Below are 19,859 nucleotides of genomic sequence, written 5' to 3' on the forward strand. Positions count from 1 at the left end.
TAAGAAATGATATTGAAACTGCAATATCCTCGTTTTCTTTTCTTACCAGATCACACGATATATGAGTATATGAGGCGAGTGCGAAATCCACTGAGAAACAAGATCCTCAAGGCATATCAGTTTACACACTGAGTCGTCAACTCACGGGACCTGTTACTCAATAATGTGGTCTCCACACCTCTAAATGACATATTCTAGAAAAGACTAGACACTCTTAAAAGCTTACTAACGTAATAAACATGAACACAAGAGGGACAATTGAGTGTATTTGAACACAAAATTACAGAACATTTTATTAAAATCTGAGAACCATACAGTAAATTCTTCATTTGCAAAATATCAGTCAATTGTCTCAATCGTCATTGTTCTTTCGTTTTCACACCAAATATTCTCTGTTCTCGTTCTCTTCCCTTAACCTTATGCCGCCACACATTTTACTTCTGTTTGACGTTGCATACTACTTATATCTGTCAATATTAGTAGCACAAACCACACAAAGAAGGGACAAAACCAGGTTGTGGGGATCTGAGCCCATCGTTAATTGATATCAACTGTGAATAGAAAATATTAATTGGTTGATTGAGTCACGTTGCAGCCGGATGTTTAAGTAAATACTGCCTACGTCATCCCTGTTTCCGCCTTAATGACATCGGTCTGTTGTTCCATATTACAATGATGTTGTATTACCTTTTAAGACCACTCTATACTATGTGACAGTACTAGTCTGGATTATTTTCGGACGATTCTATTAGTTTTATATTTCACTTCACGTTGTCTCTATTAACTGTGCGGAACACATATTTTCCAGTCGAGTGTTCTCTATTTATGGTGGTAACTCTAGAATGAACTTCCAGGCGCCATTTGTTACATAACTGTTATTACTGTTTTCTATTCAATGCTCAACTTTGTTTTGGATGTTGACATTTTTTACCGTCTTCTCACTCGTTTATAGTCACTTCCGTTGATAGTATATATAGTCATCTTGGTATTTTATCTGCCTCGAGTACTGTTATATTTTGACCACGTTTCTTCATAGATCAGAATCAATCTACGGCACATGAAGTCCATTCATCACTGGTTATAGGAAACAGGAAATATGATATATAGGTTATATACTGAGTTGAACAATTGATTATTCATGATTTCATCCTCTCAGTTGTAGACTCCGCTAGCTCATTCTTGTGAGTTTACGATCTGCTGGTGGCTGCTTGTATCTTAGAAAAAAATGTATTAACGAGAAGTCAATGAATTTCGTTTGAAAATTTTTAGAATGCTTTAAACGTTCATTTGACTTAGTACATTCTTACAATGCTAGATGATTGAGAATAACGCTGGTTAGTTGCAGCGTTGCCGTGTTGAAAGCATTGCTTCAATGTTTAATTTGTAGACACGAATCCAGACTACAAGGTCCATATATTTTGCATTGTAATGACATCGGTAGTCTCCAGCCAGCTGGTATAGATAGCAGGTTAAGCGAATCGTATTAGTTCTCTCACTTAACAATGCTGAGAAGTTCGGATAATCCTTTGAATGTAAAAACAGACAGTGCTGATATTGCATGTTTAAGTAGAAAGTTTCGATAAGTCACTACTCGGTACAACAAATGAAACTCCAGACGTAAACGGCTTGATCTTGGTTTTTTTAATTTCCTAAAATACCTCGTTGATTATCAGTCCTAAATGGGAGGGAAAGCTAAAAGATACTATTGGCAAAATCATCATTCCGTATACTATGGGCTAGTACTAAATCATCTCCCAATGTGAGGTATGATGACGGACATAGGCCGATGCGTCTCAGTCTTTCTTCGTATAGTAGGTCAGTGAGATTGCATATTTCAAATGCTGCCTTACAGACGTCGACATAATACCCTAGAGGTTTTTTCATCTGAATGACAAGGTGACTTACGAATAGTACAAAGAGCTTTAAAACCTTAGGAAGCAGCCGACTTACAATTAACTGTAGCTCTGTATCTACACTCAAAACTTCAGCACATTGACTGCTGTACGTACTTGAGTAACCAGTGTGGCTAACATCAACTTTCTTACTAGATCATAAATGTTCAAGACTTTAAAGATTTCATACATGCACTAGGTCTCTAACAAACTCATATCGTCATACCGCATTCCTTCCCTTACAGGTAAAGCATAGTCAGCTTATTCAAATTTATGGGTACAGACGGCCGCTGTAAAAATGTTTACAAAGAACCATGAGCGGCACAATTAAGTCAGGTGAAAATTATCGAGGGAATTTCGTGCTACATTATAGACGTTTCATTGTAAATAACCAGTGAAGGGGATCTGGCAGCCTGCTTGAATATCCAAGCTACCTGTTCGTGTCATCTAGATAATTCAATAAGTAATCTGTTTCCTTTTTTATTTTGACACATCATTATATAAATTAAATACATAGCCTATTCAGGTGCGTTTATAAAAAGTGTAAAACGTTTCGTTGTACAAGTTACAAAAGGATATTAAAGATTCCCATTGTGAAAATTAGAACAACACATGTAAGCGAACAATTGTTTTCAATTAGATCATCATCAGGCTTTACTTTAATATACAAGAGTATTTATACGAAAATGTTAAACCGATCAAGGCAATTTAGGTCGATAGTCACAATGAAACAGAATACGTCGCCGCCCATAATAGGTAGAAGTACAATTTGGTAGTAGGAAGACAGGTGTTTCATCTTCGTTTAACCTACAATTGTCTTTTTGCAGTTGCCATATTGGACTAATATAGCTATAGATGGTAATCGGTGATTAATTGTACATTTTCTGACTTTCTTTTACAGTTTTTGTTTTGCCACCGCTTGCCCACCTTTGGAGAAAAGTGATTTTACCTTTCACCATTTTTAGATACAATATTATCTCTCAATTGACAGAACCATTTCTTACACTGTGACAACAGGGTTTTTATTAGATGTTTGTATCCTCTAGAAAAATATCTTTCAGGTGTTTTCAGCTTAGTAGTTGGGTCTTGTTTGGTATTACCATTACCTTAATGGTAGACCTAATCTCAAAATTATAGGGTTGTCATGATATGACTACCCATTCTATAAGATCTTACGTGGAAGTCACAGTATTCTCTACACTCGCTCGTCGTATCATGACGATCAGGGATATGACGTCCAGTATTTCTGATGAACTCAGTTGACTAGGAAAGAGAGCGATGTGTTTGATGCAATGAGCAAGAGGTTATAGTGACTGCGCCTGCATGACCTAGCTTTGCCAGTCCCTTTCTTTCCTCCAGCATTGACCATTGTTAACTTACTCTTTGTGTTACATGCTGAGTATAAATCTCAGTACTTATAACCTCAGCCCCGAAGATAGTGCGGCTAAGACCCAAACACTGGTAAAAGCTAACGGGACAGACAAACCAGAATTTCCTGAATTTTGAATTTTACATCAGGAAAACAAAAATTGCTTGTTTGTATAACAGGCAATCATTTAATTTGCTCTCATAACCAGTTAATTAAATGATCTATATTTATACTAGAACAAACATACACCATTTACAGGTAAATGCATGATGAATTATTAGATAAAACTCGCACTAGTTCCTGATGTCGCAGCGAAATGTGTTGGAGCCACCAGATAAAAGAATACAGTAATGAAGAACAATGAGTTGTGTTATTTGACAAGGTGGGGTATATTTAAATAATGGAAGGCAAGTCGAATTAAGATTGAAGAAAGCTGTTTATTGGGAGAGAAAATGCATCAAATGAGAGTAGTGTTCAGAAACAATAACAACTATATCATTTATAATCTGTTTTCTGTAACTCTCTTTTTTATCTGATGTCAGTCACTAGGTCATAATGTAGAAGTCTGAGCTTGCGTGCTATAGGTCATTTTGTAGAATAGCGAACTCAACATAAACTTGGAAACATGGGCCGGAATAGCGAATTTAGTACGACTTGAGCATCACAGATATACTTTCACGTCCCCACTCATAAAGAACCTGAAGCAAACAAATTGTACAAACTCACAAATATGAGTGGATTAAAGTCATCGCCCTTATCATCAATTTTTGTTAGTACATTGTAACTCAAAGTTCCGTAAAAGTAATTATGAAAGTCAATTTGATAAGAGATCACGCTTTAATGTAGTTAAGCGGGAACCAAGTAATTCATTCAAGGCTCTAAGTTGCGAAATTTGCTCTGGTGATAACAAAGAGACAGATCGTACGAAGTTATAGAAAATGAATGTTACAGAAAGGAGATAGGAAGTGATAAGGCGTGGTCTATGTTACGTGTGTATAAGGAAGGGTCACATAACCAAGTCATACAACTCCGACATTAAGTGTGACGTTGATAATTGCAAGATTCGGCATAATTCATTGCTAAATATTGATGGTATTAATAACCATGTAGTGAACTTGGTTAAGGATTGGAACTCGTCGAAGGTATGTTTGGGTATCATTCCGGCCAGAATGTGTGGTCGAAGGGAACTTTGGAAACATACGCCTTTTTAGATAGTGGTTCAGATACTTCTCTTGAATGTGGGGAGTCAATTAATCAGTTGAGTCTCAAAGGTAAGGAGACTTCAATGAAAGTGACGACCGTGGATGGAACTACTACTTGTGAATGTCTGGAAGTAAATGTAGAGATATTTTCATTAGATGAACAGGGTTCTGTGAAGATAAACAAGGGTTATACGACCAAGACGTTTCCGGTCGATTATGTAAAACCTTTAACCTAGGAACAACTAGGATCGTTGAAGCATTTGAATGACATCACCCTTCCGACGTTGCGAAGTAATCTGGTAGGAGTGTTGATTGGATGTGACACTCCAGACCCACATTGGGTTCTGGGACAACGTCTAAGAGGCCGGAAACATCCGTTTGGTGTACGTACACCCCTCCGTTGAATGGTTTTGGGTCCCAACGAGTCTTATAGGTCCGTAAATCCAGTACACCGTTGTCATTCTCAAGATGTTTCACCGGATCTATAAAGATTATATAGTTATGATTCAGAGGATGCAGACCATATTGGTAAACATGGTTCACTTGAATCAAAGGTTTCTGTAACAGTGGAACTAAACGAAGAAATATGTTTGGAAAATTCGCTCAATAAACGGCAATGCAGTGTTAGTGTTGATGGGCCTCGTAATGAAACTTAAGGGAAGACGGTTACTAATTCATTTATATTTACAAAAGATCGGATGTTTATATTGGATTTACTTGGCAACACTACCAAGCAGTGGTTCATGCGATTCAATTTGTGGTTAATACTTACTTGCTTACGCCTGTTACTCCTCGTGAGGGAGCATAGACAGATCACCAGCATTCGCCATCCAACCCTGTCCTGGGCAATCCTTTCCAGCTCCTTCCATTTGTTATTCATTCTTTCCATATCTGCTTTTATTTCCCGACGTAATGTGTTCTCTGCCCTTCCTCTTTTCCGCCTTCCTTCAGGATCTCAAGTTAGGGCTTGTCTCGTGATGCAGTTTGACGATTTGCGTAGTGTATGTCCTATCCATTTCCATCGTATTTTCCTAATTTCCTCTTCAGCTGCAAGCTGATTTGTTCTCTCTCACAAAAGGCTGTTGCTGATGGTATCAGGCTAATGGATGTTGAGTATCTTGCGTAGACAGCTATTTATAAATACTTGCACCTTCTTGATTGTGGTTGTTGTAGTTCTCCAAGTTTCAGCTCCATACAGAACTGCCTTGACGTTGGTATTGAAGATTCTCACTTTGATATTGGTTGAAAGTTGTTTTGAGTTCCATATGTTCTTCAACTGTAGGAATTCGACCCTTGCTTTGCCGATCCTTGCCTTTACGTCTGCATCTGAGCCTCCTTGTTCATCGATGTTGATGCTTCACAGGTATATGAAGGATTCTACATCTTCCAGAGTTTCGCCATCATGAGTGATTGGATTGCTGTTCTCCGCCTTGAATCTGAGGACCTTGGTTTTCCCTTTGTGTATGTTGAGGCCCACTGATGCAGAGACTGCTACTACACTGGCTGTCTTCATCTGCATCTGTTCGTGTGTACGTGATAGGAGGGCTAGGTCATCTGCGAAGTCCAGATCGTCTAATTGGTTCTGAGCTGTCCATTGTATTCCGTGTTTTCCCTCAGATGTCGAGGTCTTCATAATCCAGTCGACCACCAGAAGAAAGAGGAAGGGAGAGAGTAGACAGCCTTGTCTAACTCCAGTCCTTACTTGGAATGCATCTGTCAGCTGTTCTCCATGCACAACTTTGCATTGTAGTCCGTCGTATGAGTTCCGGATAATATTGACAATCTTCTCAGGAACTTCGTAGTGTCGAAGAAGTTTCCATAATGTCCTCCTATCTACACTGTCGAATGCCTTTTCATAATCAATGAAGTTGATGTACAGTGACGAGTTCCACTCAACTGATTGTTCGACGATGATCCGTAGTGTCGCAATTCGGTCCGTGCACGACCGATCCTTACGGAATCCAGCTTGTTGATCCCTAAGTTGGGCGTCTACTGCATCCTTCATCCGGTTCAGCAAAACTCTGTTAAAGACTTTCCCTGATGTTGATAGTAGTGTAATGCCTCTGTAGTTTTCACATTTGCTCAGATCTCCTTTCTTTGGAATCTTGATGAGGTGTCCTTCTTTCCAGTCCATCGGCACTTGTTCCTCCTCCCAAATCTTTTCGAATAGAAGGTAAAGCATGTTTGTAGTTACTTCGATGTCTGACTTCAGTGCTTCAGCTGGTATGTTGTCAGATCCCGCTGCTTTCCCGTTCTTGATTTGTCTGACGGCCATTCTGGTTTCTTCCTTCGTTGGTGGTTGACGTCTATGGGAAGATCTGTGTGTACTGCTTCGATGTCCGGTGGATTCATTGGAGCCGACCTATTCAGGAGTTCCTCGAAGTATTCTGCCCATCTGTTCCGCTGTTGTTGAATTTCAGTGATTGGCTTGCCTTCTTTGTCTTTGACCGGTCTCTCTGGTTTATTGTATTTCCCTGCTAGTTTCTTCGTTGTATCGTAAAGCTGTTTCATATTTCCTTCTCTAGCAGCTTTTTCCGCCGTCTTTGCTAGTTCTTCCACGTATTTCTTCCTGTCGGCTCTTATGCTGCTTTTCACTTGCTTGTTTGCTTCTGTGTATTCAGCTTGTGCTTGGACTTTCTCTGCTCGTGTTCGGCTGTTGTTAATTGCTGCCTTCTTGTTACTCATTTCTTTGACCCTGTCCAGTGTTTCTATAGAGATTCATTCCTTATGATGATGCTTCCTGAGTCCCAGAACCTCTTGACACGTTGAAGTTAATGCTTCCTTGATGCCTTTCCAGTTGTCCTCCATAGTAGTTTCTTATTCTTTCAGTAGATCTTCTAAGGCTCGGAACCTGTTGTTGAGAGCTATCTTGAATTCATTGAGTCTGTCAGTATCTCGAAGGAAGGCTGTATTGAACCTTTGTATTGCTGTTTGTCCACTTGTCCAGTTCTTCTTTAGCTTCAGTTTTAAATTGGCTACAACTAGGTGGTGATCTGAAGCTACGTCAGCACCTCTCCTGGTTCTCACATCTTCCATTGTCTTTCGGAATTTTTTATTGATGCAAATATGATCTATCTGGTTCTCTGTAGTGTGGTCCAGTGAGATCCATGTAGCTTTGCGCATACGCTTGTGTGGAAATATTGTGCCGCGTATGACCAATTTGTTGAATACATACAGATTTGCAAATCTTTCTCCATTTTCGTTTCTCTCTCCCAGTCAATCCATGTCGTCCAATGATATCTTCATATCCGGTGTTGTCTATTCCGACTTTGGCATTTAGATCTCCCATTAGAATGGTGAGGTCGTTTATTGGGCATTTCTCTATGATTGACTGCAGCCGCTCGTAGAACTGATCTTTAATTTCGTCGTTGCTATCATTGGTGGGTGCATAACATTGGATAATATTCATTAAGATCCCCTCCTTCTTTGTCTTGAATGATGCTTTGATGATTCTGGATCCGTGAGATTCCCATCCTACAAGTGCATTTCGTGCTACTTTGGACAGCATTAGAGCGACTCCCTGAATGTGTGGAGCATTTCCCTCTTCATGACCGGAGTAGAGCAGCATCTCTCCCGTATTTAGTCTTTGTTGTCCAGCTTGGGTCCAATGGGTTTCGCTGATTCCCAGTACTGCCAATTTGTATCTCCTCATTTCCGTTGCTATTTGACTGGTCTTCTCGGTCTCCCACATTGTTCGGACGTTCTATGTACCTATAAAAACTTTTGCTCTGGTTGTTAGAAGAGGCATCGGCCTCGTGGCTTCCGAAGGAACTCGGCTTTCACCATGAAGCGTCATAGTTCTTCTAAATGAAGAACTTTTAACTCCCAGGACAAAGTGTCTTCAGGGTTGGGTACAGGAGCGTATACACTCTGATTTGTTAAGAAAAGGGATTGACTGGCATTTCAATCCTCCGGCTGCTAGTCATTAGGGAGGAGTACAGAAGCGCATGATTCACTCTGTACGTAGGGTATTGGGTGCTCCTGTAAAGGAACAATCTTTAACAGATGAATGCCTTGAAACTTTCATGATAGAGGCTGAGCGTATAATTAACAGTCGACTTTTGATTCCCGTTACGGACGATTCAAATGCTTTTGATGCAGTAACACCAGCAAAGCTGTTATTATCGAGAGAGAACGTTGCAAAATTCACTAATACTATATCTAATGACAGGTATTCTAAGGGGTAGAAGCAAGCGAATTACTGGGCACAAGTATTTTGGAGACGTTGGTTTAAGGAATATGTTTCACCGTTGCAACGTAGATACAAGTGGACCCAACTAGAGAGGAACATAAAGAATGGTGACTTAGTAATTATATTTTCTGCCTTCTCCGAGAAAAACAAGTGGCCCTTAGTTCTAGTACAGAGAGTTGTACCAAGTAAGGGTAGATTAGTAAGACAGGTACAACTGAGGACAAGAAAAGGAATCCTAGTGAGAGATATTTGAAAAATGTGTCTTCATGGAGCTGTAGATGGTAGGTAGCTTCTGGGATCCCTAAGCGTACTGGTGTAAGTCTTAGGGATCATGAGATTGTTGGTATATTGAATGTTTGTTGTCGACTGCTTGTGATGTATATACTTGGATTCTTGCTGCCTATTTATTTTTCCGAGAAAAGAACCAAGGTTCTTTTGGTTGGGGGTGTCACGGGAGATCTGAAGACATTTGGCTGATTAAAACATTTACATTAAATGTCATTAATTTCACTGTGTATTTGGATGTATTTGTTTTACTCAGCTTCTGAACTTGTTTGTTTATATCATTATTTTCAACATTTCGGTTTCTCTTTGTCTTTGGTTTGGTATTTGGGAGTTTTTGCTCCGGGAACCTACAAAATTGAAGGTTTGTTTTGTAACTGTTATAATCATTGTTGTTAGAACGACATTTGGGTCAACTATTTGTAAATTGCGAATAAACTTTGGTACCTATATCGGAGTTTGATTCTCCTGTTAATTTTGGTTCATAAACTGCAAATAGTTCGATATACCGTACTTCAATAACGGGAAGGAGAAAAAACTTGGACGTAACAGTAAGTCCCTCCACTTTCCCTTCGCCTCCAACTGAACCATTTTGTTTCTCAAGTGTATCATGTACTAGTTTGGAATGTAGTCAGGACAAATCCTTCTAAATTTCGACCTGCTTATAATGACGAAGAATAAAAAATTTCTTTAATCAGCTTTGTCCCAGTTCATCTCTTACTGACATCATCAATGACCTATAATGTTTGTTTATATTTGATTCGTGTGGATACTTATGGATCAAATACAATTTTTTATTATTTCATTAGTCTAACTCTGTAGATGTAACGCTGTTTTTATATCTATCTGTTTTGGTGTCACTAATTCTCCCTAGAATTTGCTTTGATATGAACAATTTACGTTGGGTCTAGATGAAACACAATGACCTAAGCTTATTACCCCCCACCATTCAATTAATAGCCCCAAGTGTAGATTTGACGAATTTATGTTTAAATTCTATTTGAAACCTCAGAAATTCGGTGTTATTATCTTTCGACTTCTCTAGATTCCAAATAAGTAAATTAGAAAGGATTTGACTTCTTAGATAATAATGTTATATTCTCAAATAACATTATGTTGTATGAGGAATGCCAATTGACAAGCAAAATCAAATTGTTACAAATGCTATTAAATTTACTTCAACAAGTTACTCAATTAGGTTGTTGTGTTATAAGATACATTTGTCACACAAACAGAGGTTAATTTTTCATGCACTACATTACTAATATTAGTAAGACTCGAATGCTCAACATAAGAGTTGTCACAACTTGTGGTTTGTGTTGTGACAGGTAATTGATGGTTAAAAATGAATGAATAAAGTCCAGAGCTGTTTATAACAAGGTGTAATGAGGCGAACACATAATAACTCGATCAAAAACGGCAAATTTAACGTATTTTTTCGTGCTTCTTGATGGTAATTAATTACGCGTGTTAATCCTCGTGGAATAGCATAGGCTACTCACCAACAATCTCCATCCAACCCTGTTCTGGACAATCCTTTCCAGTTCTTATTCATCCTTTTCATGTCTGCTTCTATTTTCCGAAGTAATATTCATTTTAGCCTTCTTTTTTCCGCTTCATTCCAGGATTCCAAGTTAAGGCTTGCCTGGTGATGCAATTTGGTGGTTTTCGCAATGTATATCCTATCTGCTTCAAACTTTTCTCCCTAATTTCTTCTTGATACTGATCCCAGATAAATTTCGAAGCTATTAGTGACAATACAGGACGAAATTATCTGTTCCACACGTTTTCCACGGTATGCCACGAAGGTCCTGGAAAAAGGAGAGAAAAAGGGAAGGGTGAGGAACAAAACAGACTGTGTTCACGACCAGTGGAGTTTAGTCATTTGTGATGGGATAATTAGGGTCATGTTGACGGTCTTCAGCTATGTTTTTATTGTTCGATTCCACTTCTGCCAGAAGCGTCCCTTCACTTGTCCTTTTTGCTTTCTTTTTCGGACCAGTTCATTCGTTTGCACTACCTGGGTTGAGAGATCGGCTCTCTGAATGTTGTACTGTAGCACTCCCATCATCGGCAGTGTTCAAAGCAAGCGCACCTAGGATGGGTGGTAAGTTGTTTGTTATTACGGTGATAGACTCTCTACGGTTACAGGTAACAAAAGTTTTGATTGCAGTTCTCTTCTCTTCTAGGGTGTTGACAACGGAATAAAAGGGAAGCTGGCAGCCCTAGCGATTGTACTTCTAGTTTCCTCCCCATCCAAGGTCTGGGCCTCTGAGCGGGCATCGACACTAGGCAAATTTATCGTCAGAGTGGGATGTTTAACAGCTTCGTCTAGGGGACTCGCTTTACCTAGGTAGTATTCTTCAAATAACCAAGGGCAAACTGGTTTGTAACAACGTTTGTACGTGGTCGGTGATAGACTGGCACAGACCATATGGAACTAACTTTTAATAATTGCCATACGGTATGCCATCCTCAACAGAGAGGAAACAATGTTTGGTCACGTGGATGATTTAACGAATATTTTGTTTGGAATGGTAGGAATAAAATATGAAAAAGTCTCAAAAAGCTAGTCATGAAAAACAAAAGAACAATAATATTTCTAGGGCAACTATAAAAATGCACCAAAACAGTAAAACTAACTAGCAACACATACCGTAAACAAACCCAACAAGGTTAAAAAATCAATCTTTGGGAAAAAGATAGAAAAATAGTATTTAGATATATACATTTATCGACTTAGAACTGCGACTAGCGAAAGATGAGGGAAAAAACGTGTGACAAAATATTTCACGAAACCAAATATCACTAAAAGCGTTACATATGAGTTTAATTCTGGCTTACGGTATGGTGAGCCTTACATGACCCAGTCAAAGAAGGAAAATCTACTATGAAGGGAAACGGGGTATGGATCAAAAATGCAGTAATTTGACGTGCCAGGAGGCTCTAGGACTCAAGAAGCATCATCATAATGGGCGGAACTCTACCAAAACCCTTACCAAGATTCAAGAAAGGCAGAACAAGAAGACGGCAATTAACAACAGTCGAACAAGTACAGAGAAAGTCAAGGTACAAACTGAATACACAGAAGCGAACAAGCAAGTAAGGGAGATCATTAGGACCAATAAGCAAAAATACTTTGAAGAGCTTGCAACGACGTCAGAAAAGCTGCAACGAAAGGGAATATGAAATAGCTTTACGATACAACGAAGAAACTAGCAGGGAGATATAGTAAACCAAAGAGATCGGTCAAAGACAAAAAAAGCAAGACAATCGCTGAGATTCAAAAACAGAAGAACAAACGGGTGAAAGACTTCAGGGAACTCTTGAGTAAACCTGCTCCATTGAATCCACCGGACATCGAAGCAACACACACACGTTCCTAAAGACGACACTCTACCAACGATCGAAGAAATCAGGATGCCCAATGTTGAACAATCGATGGAATGTAACTCGTCACTATACATCAACCTCATTGACTATGAGAAAGCATTCGACATTGTGGAAACTTCTTAGACACTATTGTGTACCTGAGAAATTCGTCAACATTACACTAAATTCATACAATGGACTACAGTACAAAGTTATGCGTAGAGGACAGCTGACAGATGCATTTCAAATAAGAACCGCAATCAGACAAGGCTGCATACTCTCACCCGCTCTCTTCTGGTGGTCAGCTGGATTATGAGTACCTCGTTATCTGAGGGAAAGCATGTAATATAATGGACAGTTCGCAATCACTTAGAAGATTTGGATATCTCAGACGACCTGGCTCTTCTATCACATACACACGAACAAATACAGGTGCAGACAACTAGTGTAGCCTCAGAAACCTCTGCATAAGTAAGCCTCAACATAAACAACGGAAAAAGCAAGACTCTGGAATACAACACGGAGAACACCAACCCAATCATACTTGGTGGTGAAGCTCTGAAAGAGGTAGAATCTTTCAAGTACTTGCTCAGTAGCAATATCGATGAACAAGGAGAATCTGATGCAGACGTAAAGACGAGGATTGGCAAAGTAAGGGCAGCACTCCTACAGTTGAAGAACATATGAAGCTTAAAACAACTGTCAACCAACACCAAAGTCACAATTTTCAGTACGAAAGTCAAGACAGTTCTACTGTACGGAGCCGAAACTTCAAGAACTACTAAAACCATCATCAAAACGATACAAGTATTTATGAACAGTTGTTTACTCAAGATACTCAATGCCTGTTGGCCTTATACCACCAGCGAAAACCTGCTGTGGGAGATAACAAATCAACTTCCAACTGAATAAAAAACCAAGAAAAGATTCTGAAGGTGGATGCAACACATATTGAGGAAATAAACTACATCACGAGGTAATCCTTACCTTGGTATCCTCAGGGGGAGAGAAAAGAGAAATAACAAAGAACACACAGAGTCAGGAATTGGATACAGACATGAAAAGGATGAATAGCAAATGGAAAGGAGGGACCAAGACAGAGTTGATTGGGGGAGGCTCGTTGGTGAATTATGCCCCTCCATGAAGATTAACAGGAGTACGTTAGTAACTAGGTGCGGTATGATAGACGCGACGGAAACCTTATATCTCGAAACACTGAGAAACTCACCTTCGTATTACAAATCGTGAGGTTTGTTTAGAATGGTTAGAGATAATTTTGCGCCTCATATATTATTTCTTTCTCTTCCAACTATGTCAAGACGACTAGAAGTAAATGGCAGGGAAGTTCAAAAGCTAAAAACGAAGAAATGCCCTGAGCACACAAATTTTCATACCGAGTCATCAGCTACCGAAGTTTCCCTGGCAATCTTCTCAATAGCCTCAAAAACTAAGGAGTATGTGACGTGCAGCGGTCTACGTGCCTACTTACTAGCCATACGCCTCTTTCTACCCCAACGGCATAGTTTCAGAAGAGATCATTATTGTATAATCAAGCTGCTGATCGCCATCGACGGATGGACAATCACCCTTGATCTCAAAGAGGGAGGTTGATATGATATAACTTGACTTCTCAAAAGGTTTTAATGGGGCCACTCGTGGGTGCCTTATCAGTAAGCTAGAAAATAGGCATCAAGCCATCGTCAACTGATTGGCTTATTTCATGTCTGAACAATCGACCCTTTAACGTCACTTTTTCTCTGGCTGCAGGATGTCCTAGTGGGGTCCCCCAGTGTTCAGTATATGGACCCTTTATTTCCTTGATTTATATTGATAGTTTTCTCAGAAGTTGTCGTCTGGTTTATTACATTTCGCCGATTATGTGAAACGCTAGGGAGACGTTTACAACCAATATGACAACGTGGCACTACAGGGGGGTCTGACTTAACGTCATAGTTGGGCAGATGACGACGGACTTTGACACCTCAAGGTGTAAAGTAGTTCATTTGTGGCATATTACGAATACAACTTAGGTAACTCCCCTCTAGTGGTGTCCCAAGTTGAAAAATGTCTAGGGGTGTTACCCCATGATTTAACGTCTTACTCCAACCGCGACAAAAATGCATTTCGGTCAAATCTTGCACTGATAACGTTGAAGTGTGTTTTCGGCCAGTTCGACGGTAGAACGTTCTGCCTTAACTTCAACAGTTTTATTGGACTTCATTTAGTGTACGAAAACATAGTATTTCCTCATTCACTCCAAAAGGACAGGGATACACTCGAACGTATCCAACTGTGAACCACAAAATCAGTCCGAGGACTCAAATTCAAGCTATATGAAGAGCACCTTTGATCACTGAACCTCTGTAGAACTATGGTTTACTATGATATTAGTACTGCTCTAATAATAGACCTAATCCTAAATTTGTAGATTTGTCATGATATAACTGCCTAATCTATAAGATCTTACGTGGAAGTCACACCATCGACTATACCAACTCACTGTATCGTATCAATTACCAATACATGATGTGGAACAAGGTTAGGCTAGAGAAAGAACAATATATTTAATATGAATAGAAGATATAAGGTAACATTCAGCAGAAAACACTCCTGCATGGCCGAGCCATGCCATCCGATCAAACCCAGTTCATTCAATTCATTGTTCGCGCCTTCTCCATTGTTAGGTATTTCTCCGCGTTAAATATTGAATATCTATTTTCTGAGTAGTCTCGTGTTCACAGCTTTGTGGATTGTGTGGCTATTGTCCAATGCCACTACACCTCCACCCATTGAAGTATAGGCGTATCAGAGATTACCTAATGACTTACAGCACATTATACTTCTGGGCATTCCTTTAACAAGCTCAGTCCCAGCACATGCCGTTTGTGCTGATGATGTCGTTCTGAAGAACGATGAGAGCTCCACGATGAAATTATTCAACTCAGAGAACTAAATTCCTCTGAAAACATTTGAAACTATTACTACACGATGAAATGGTGTCCACAATTTCAGTTTACTTATTTGTGGAAAAACTATGAGCTTATAGGAGCTTACTAAAAACCTCACAATACAGGCCGTCCACCCATTAACTTCAGTATACAAGTCCGAACCTGGATTTATATCTACCTATCTTTTCGAACGGGAAGTTTAGTCCTAACGTGATTTGCATTTCTCAAACTTTTGCTTATGCAACAAAAGTACCATTTCTGATCTGAAGAAACTGTTCCGAGCTATACGTTCAGTAGCTTACTTTTTTCGAGTTTCACCCAATTTAATGGTTAACTGTGGTTTTGCATCAGCTTATCATTCGGTCTTTTTGGTTTTTCACGTAGAGGCTAGTTCATTTCATCTTGTAGTGTGGCGTCGAGTCGCGGTTGACTATGATCACCACTACAGGAAGACTACGTGCCAGTTAACCGATAAGATCCCCCGTAGGCCAAATATCAGAAGGCAGTTGATGGCTGTAGTCGAGATGTGTTTGTTGGCGATCTCGTGGTATCGAAAGAATACCGAGATCGTGCCAAAGGAGTACAAGTGTGGTTACTGAGCGTAATCGAATTCGTGCAAAGTCACAAGCAACGGAAGAATGTATGACCTTAGTACAGTTAAACAAAGAACTACAGTACAATCCCTGGTATAATTGGTTATAATAATAATTGTTTCCCTTACACCAATCTCGTTCTGTTAATAAAAGTAGGTCACTGCAATGTCATCCGTTTTTATTCGTTTTTGCCCGTTTTTAGTGTAATTTTAACGGTTTTAGGCTTTTACTAGCATCTATAATATAGTTTACGTCAATATAGTCATGAAAAATTCATACAAACGACCTGGATGCCGTTTCACTGTTACATCTGGCATACAGTGCGGCAACTGCAAAGGTTGGTTCCATGAGGCATGCACAGATCTCACAGTAACTGCTTACAACAGACTTAGTAAGTCGGATCATAAGTGGGTATGTAGTACGTGCAACACGGATGCTGTAGTTTTGCTGAGTAACATAATTATCCTATTGATAAGTCTGAGGAATAAGATGTCAGCAAACTCGGAAAAAGACAGTCATAAAAAGGGTAGACAAAGAAGGACGAGCAACAAAAACAAGAATAGGGATGTCGAAAGGTCTACTATCGATGGGGCATACATTAGCATTAGTGATGACATGCTGAAACTTTTCACCATCATAACGTCGACAGTAATAGATTCCCTCAAAAAACTCGGGCCTCCTAGCCCAGGCTCCTTGAATGAAACGGTGGTTCCCGAAAACTCTGGAGGTGATTGGACCCACGTTAACAGACCTAGAAAGGACCAGGTGGCACTGCCTAAGCTGAACATCCCAAGCGTTGTACGGAAATCAGCTGATAATTTGATCGCACAATCTACCCCCAAGAATGTCCGTCCGGTCATCAAAGAGCTTGGGATTCAGAAACGTGCTTCGACCCCCAAACAACAAGTTGCTAAACCTGAACGCACCGGTAAACCTGGGAAAACAATAACGGTTCGTGATGACTCTCATAATCGTGAACCTCAAAGACAACCCTCACCTTTCTCTCAGTTTGCAGGACAAAAATGACAGGATGCTCTGGGGTGAGTTGAACACGAAGCTTGAACTTCCTAGAATAGAGCCTTTGACGGTCACACGGCTCACTCAGAGAAAGGAATCTAAGCATCGAAACCACCCGAGGCTACTTCGTGTAACACTTAAGAATGCGACCGACGTTGAGGATGTCCTGCTAGCTAGTCATATACTGAAATTCGATGAAAATGTCAGAATACTGCTCGACATACCGTATTCTGAGCGCAATCTCATCCGAAACACTCCTCAAGAATCTCACGAGTTTTTCCGCGGAAGAAATATAGTTGTGCAAGGTGTACCGACAACATGGACTCTAATCAAGCAAACTATAATATTAGGGAATAGTAATTCATCAAGCAGTTCTTGAGGCTCGAAAACATACTGACTTAACATGTGATGAGACTAGCGAAGAAGGACGATGATTCTAGACCCCGGCTAATGAAGATAACTTTCCTATGGCGGCTGCAACTCCGGAAGCATTTCGTGCCAACAGACGTCGGTTGCCAACTGGGATCCATATGCACCCGGATAGGCCACATGACGCCAGGATCAAGCACAAGTTGGAGCTGACCATTCCATTTGTGGACTGTCTTGATCATAAAAAAATGTGTAACCAACTCGGCAAACCTCATATAGGTAGGCTACCTGTCCGTTCATGTAAGGCTCACACGGACAAACAGGAAGAAGCCCACGTGTTTCAAGTTCAAAGCATAAACTGCTTATACATGAACGCCGCGAGTCTACCAAACAAAATGAGTGAGTTACGTGAACTTAGCAACGCCAATAAGGCTCATCTGATAGGAATATCTGAAACTTGGATATCTTCTCAGTTTACGAACCAGGAGCTAGCGACAGAAAAACAAGAATTGAGGGTGGAGTAGCCGTATGAATACGATCTTGCCTGGAGGTGCACCAAGTTCATAACCACGAGTTTAACAATCTTGAGGAATCCATATGGTTTTGGTGGAGTTTTGTTCTCTGAGCTGGATGGTTTCGTCGTGGAGCTTTCATCGTTATTCTGAACGACATCATCAGCACAAACTTCAGGTAGAATCATCCACCTGAGCTACAAATCTTCTCCACCATCTCAGAATCCATATGGTGCTCTGTAAGATTGTCTACTACTTCGAGGTGCCTAGTCGGGTCATCTATAGGAAGCCCACTGCTGACATCGAGTAGGACAGTGGTATGCTGGAAGAACTATCCCGCTCTACGCGTCTCGGTTTCACTCATATCTTGATTCTAGGGGACTTCAATCTCCCTAGAGTTAATTTCGCGGAACATACGTATAATGGAGGTGAAAACTCAACTGAAGCTCGGTTCTTCAACCCATCGAGGATTTGGGATTTACGAAAATGAGAAGTCGGCAACTCGTTGGAGAAACAGTCAGATACCGTCGCGCTTAGAACGAGTGTTTACAAACGAAGAATTTCTAGTTGACAACCTCTCAATCCTGGCTCCCCTGGGAAAGAGCGATCACGCCTTCATAGCTTTCGTCAGCAAAACTGAGCTAAGATATCTCACCAACAACTTGCACCGGAATTTCAAACGGTTGAATGTGTCAGCTCTACACGACTATTTACAACAGGTGGATTGGGATGTTCACCCTCAACTCGATGTGGACGGTCATTGGGACTTCTCACTGCACACGCTCTCATGTGCTACAAAGCATTCGATTCCTCAAATGGTCCTCAAAAGCTACAAGCAACCTACAATCATCAACAACTGCACTATTCGCCTGCTAAGCCGCAAAAGGCACTGTCGGGCAAGATACAAACGAACTGACAACAATGGAGCGTACAGGCAGTACAAACATATAAGGAACGTATGCACGAAGGTTATAAGAGAAGATAGGCTCCAGTACTAGATGAAGCTTATGGATAAATTTGTTTCCAATCCGAAAAGCTTATTCCGTTATGCAGCCTCTCTTCGTCAAGCCAAAACTGGATTTTCTCAACTGCTAGGTCCTAATGACCCGACCAATAACGACGGTGATGCCGCTAACCTTTTGACTGAACAATACTCTCGGAAATTTCAACCGTCCCACATCAACTATACTGATGACAGCTTCATCTGCAACTTCAAAGGATTTTCCGTAGTGAACCTGAGCGCTGACTTGGTGTTCCGGAAACTGCAGCACCTAAGAAAAGATACTTCTTTTGGTCCAGATATGGTTCATTCTGCTATACTGAGAGAAGCAGCTTCGATCATTTCAACACCGTTTAGCGTGATGCTCACATACTCGCTGAGCCAAGGCAAACTACCGGAAATTTGGAGACTAGCTCACATCACACCAATTTTCAAAGGAGGTCGACGCAGCGAACCTTCAAGTTACCGACCGGTGGCTATTCTCTCTATACCTTCAAAAATCATGGAGTCCCTCATGTGCGATGGCATAAATGACTATTTACTGTCCTTAAATTTCTTCTCACCCCAACAGCATGGTTTCAGGAGGGGTCACTCTTGTATAACCAACCTGCTGACAGGTGGACAGATGAACAAGCATCCTTGATCGCAAGTGGAAGGTTGATATCATTTACCTTGATTTCTCAAAAGCTTTTGATAGGGTCAACCATATATGTCTTATCAATAAGCCCAAATGATTGGGTACCAGAGCACTTCTAATTGATTGGCTCATGCCATATCTAAAAAATCGACATTTGACGGTCAGGGTTAACTTCACTTTTTCTCAGGCTATGGAATATCCTAATATGGTCTCACAGGGCTCGGTAGTAGAACCTCTTCTCTTCTTGATTTATGTAAATGATTTTCCACAACAGGTATTGTCAGACTTATTACATTTTGCCTATGGCGTGAAACTTTGGAGAGAGATACGCGACCAAGACGATGTGCAGGCACTTCAGGAGGATCTGACTCGACTTCAAAGTTGGGCAGACGATAACGGACTTACCTTTAACACTTCAAAGTGTAAAGTAGTCCATCTGCGACATGTCGTAGACCATAGTTACAACTTAGGAAA

Source organism: Schistosoma haematobium, chromosome ZW (genome assembly GCF_000699445.3).
Source record: "Schistosoma haematobium chromosome ZW, whole genome shotgun sequence".
NCBI classification, from domain to species: Eukaryota; Metazoa; Platyhelminthes; class Trematoda; order Strigeidida; family Schistosomatidae; genus Schistosoma; species Schistosoma haematobium.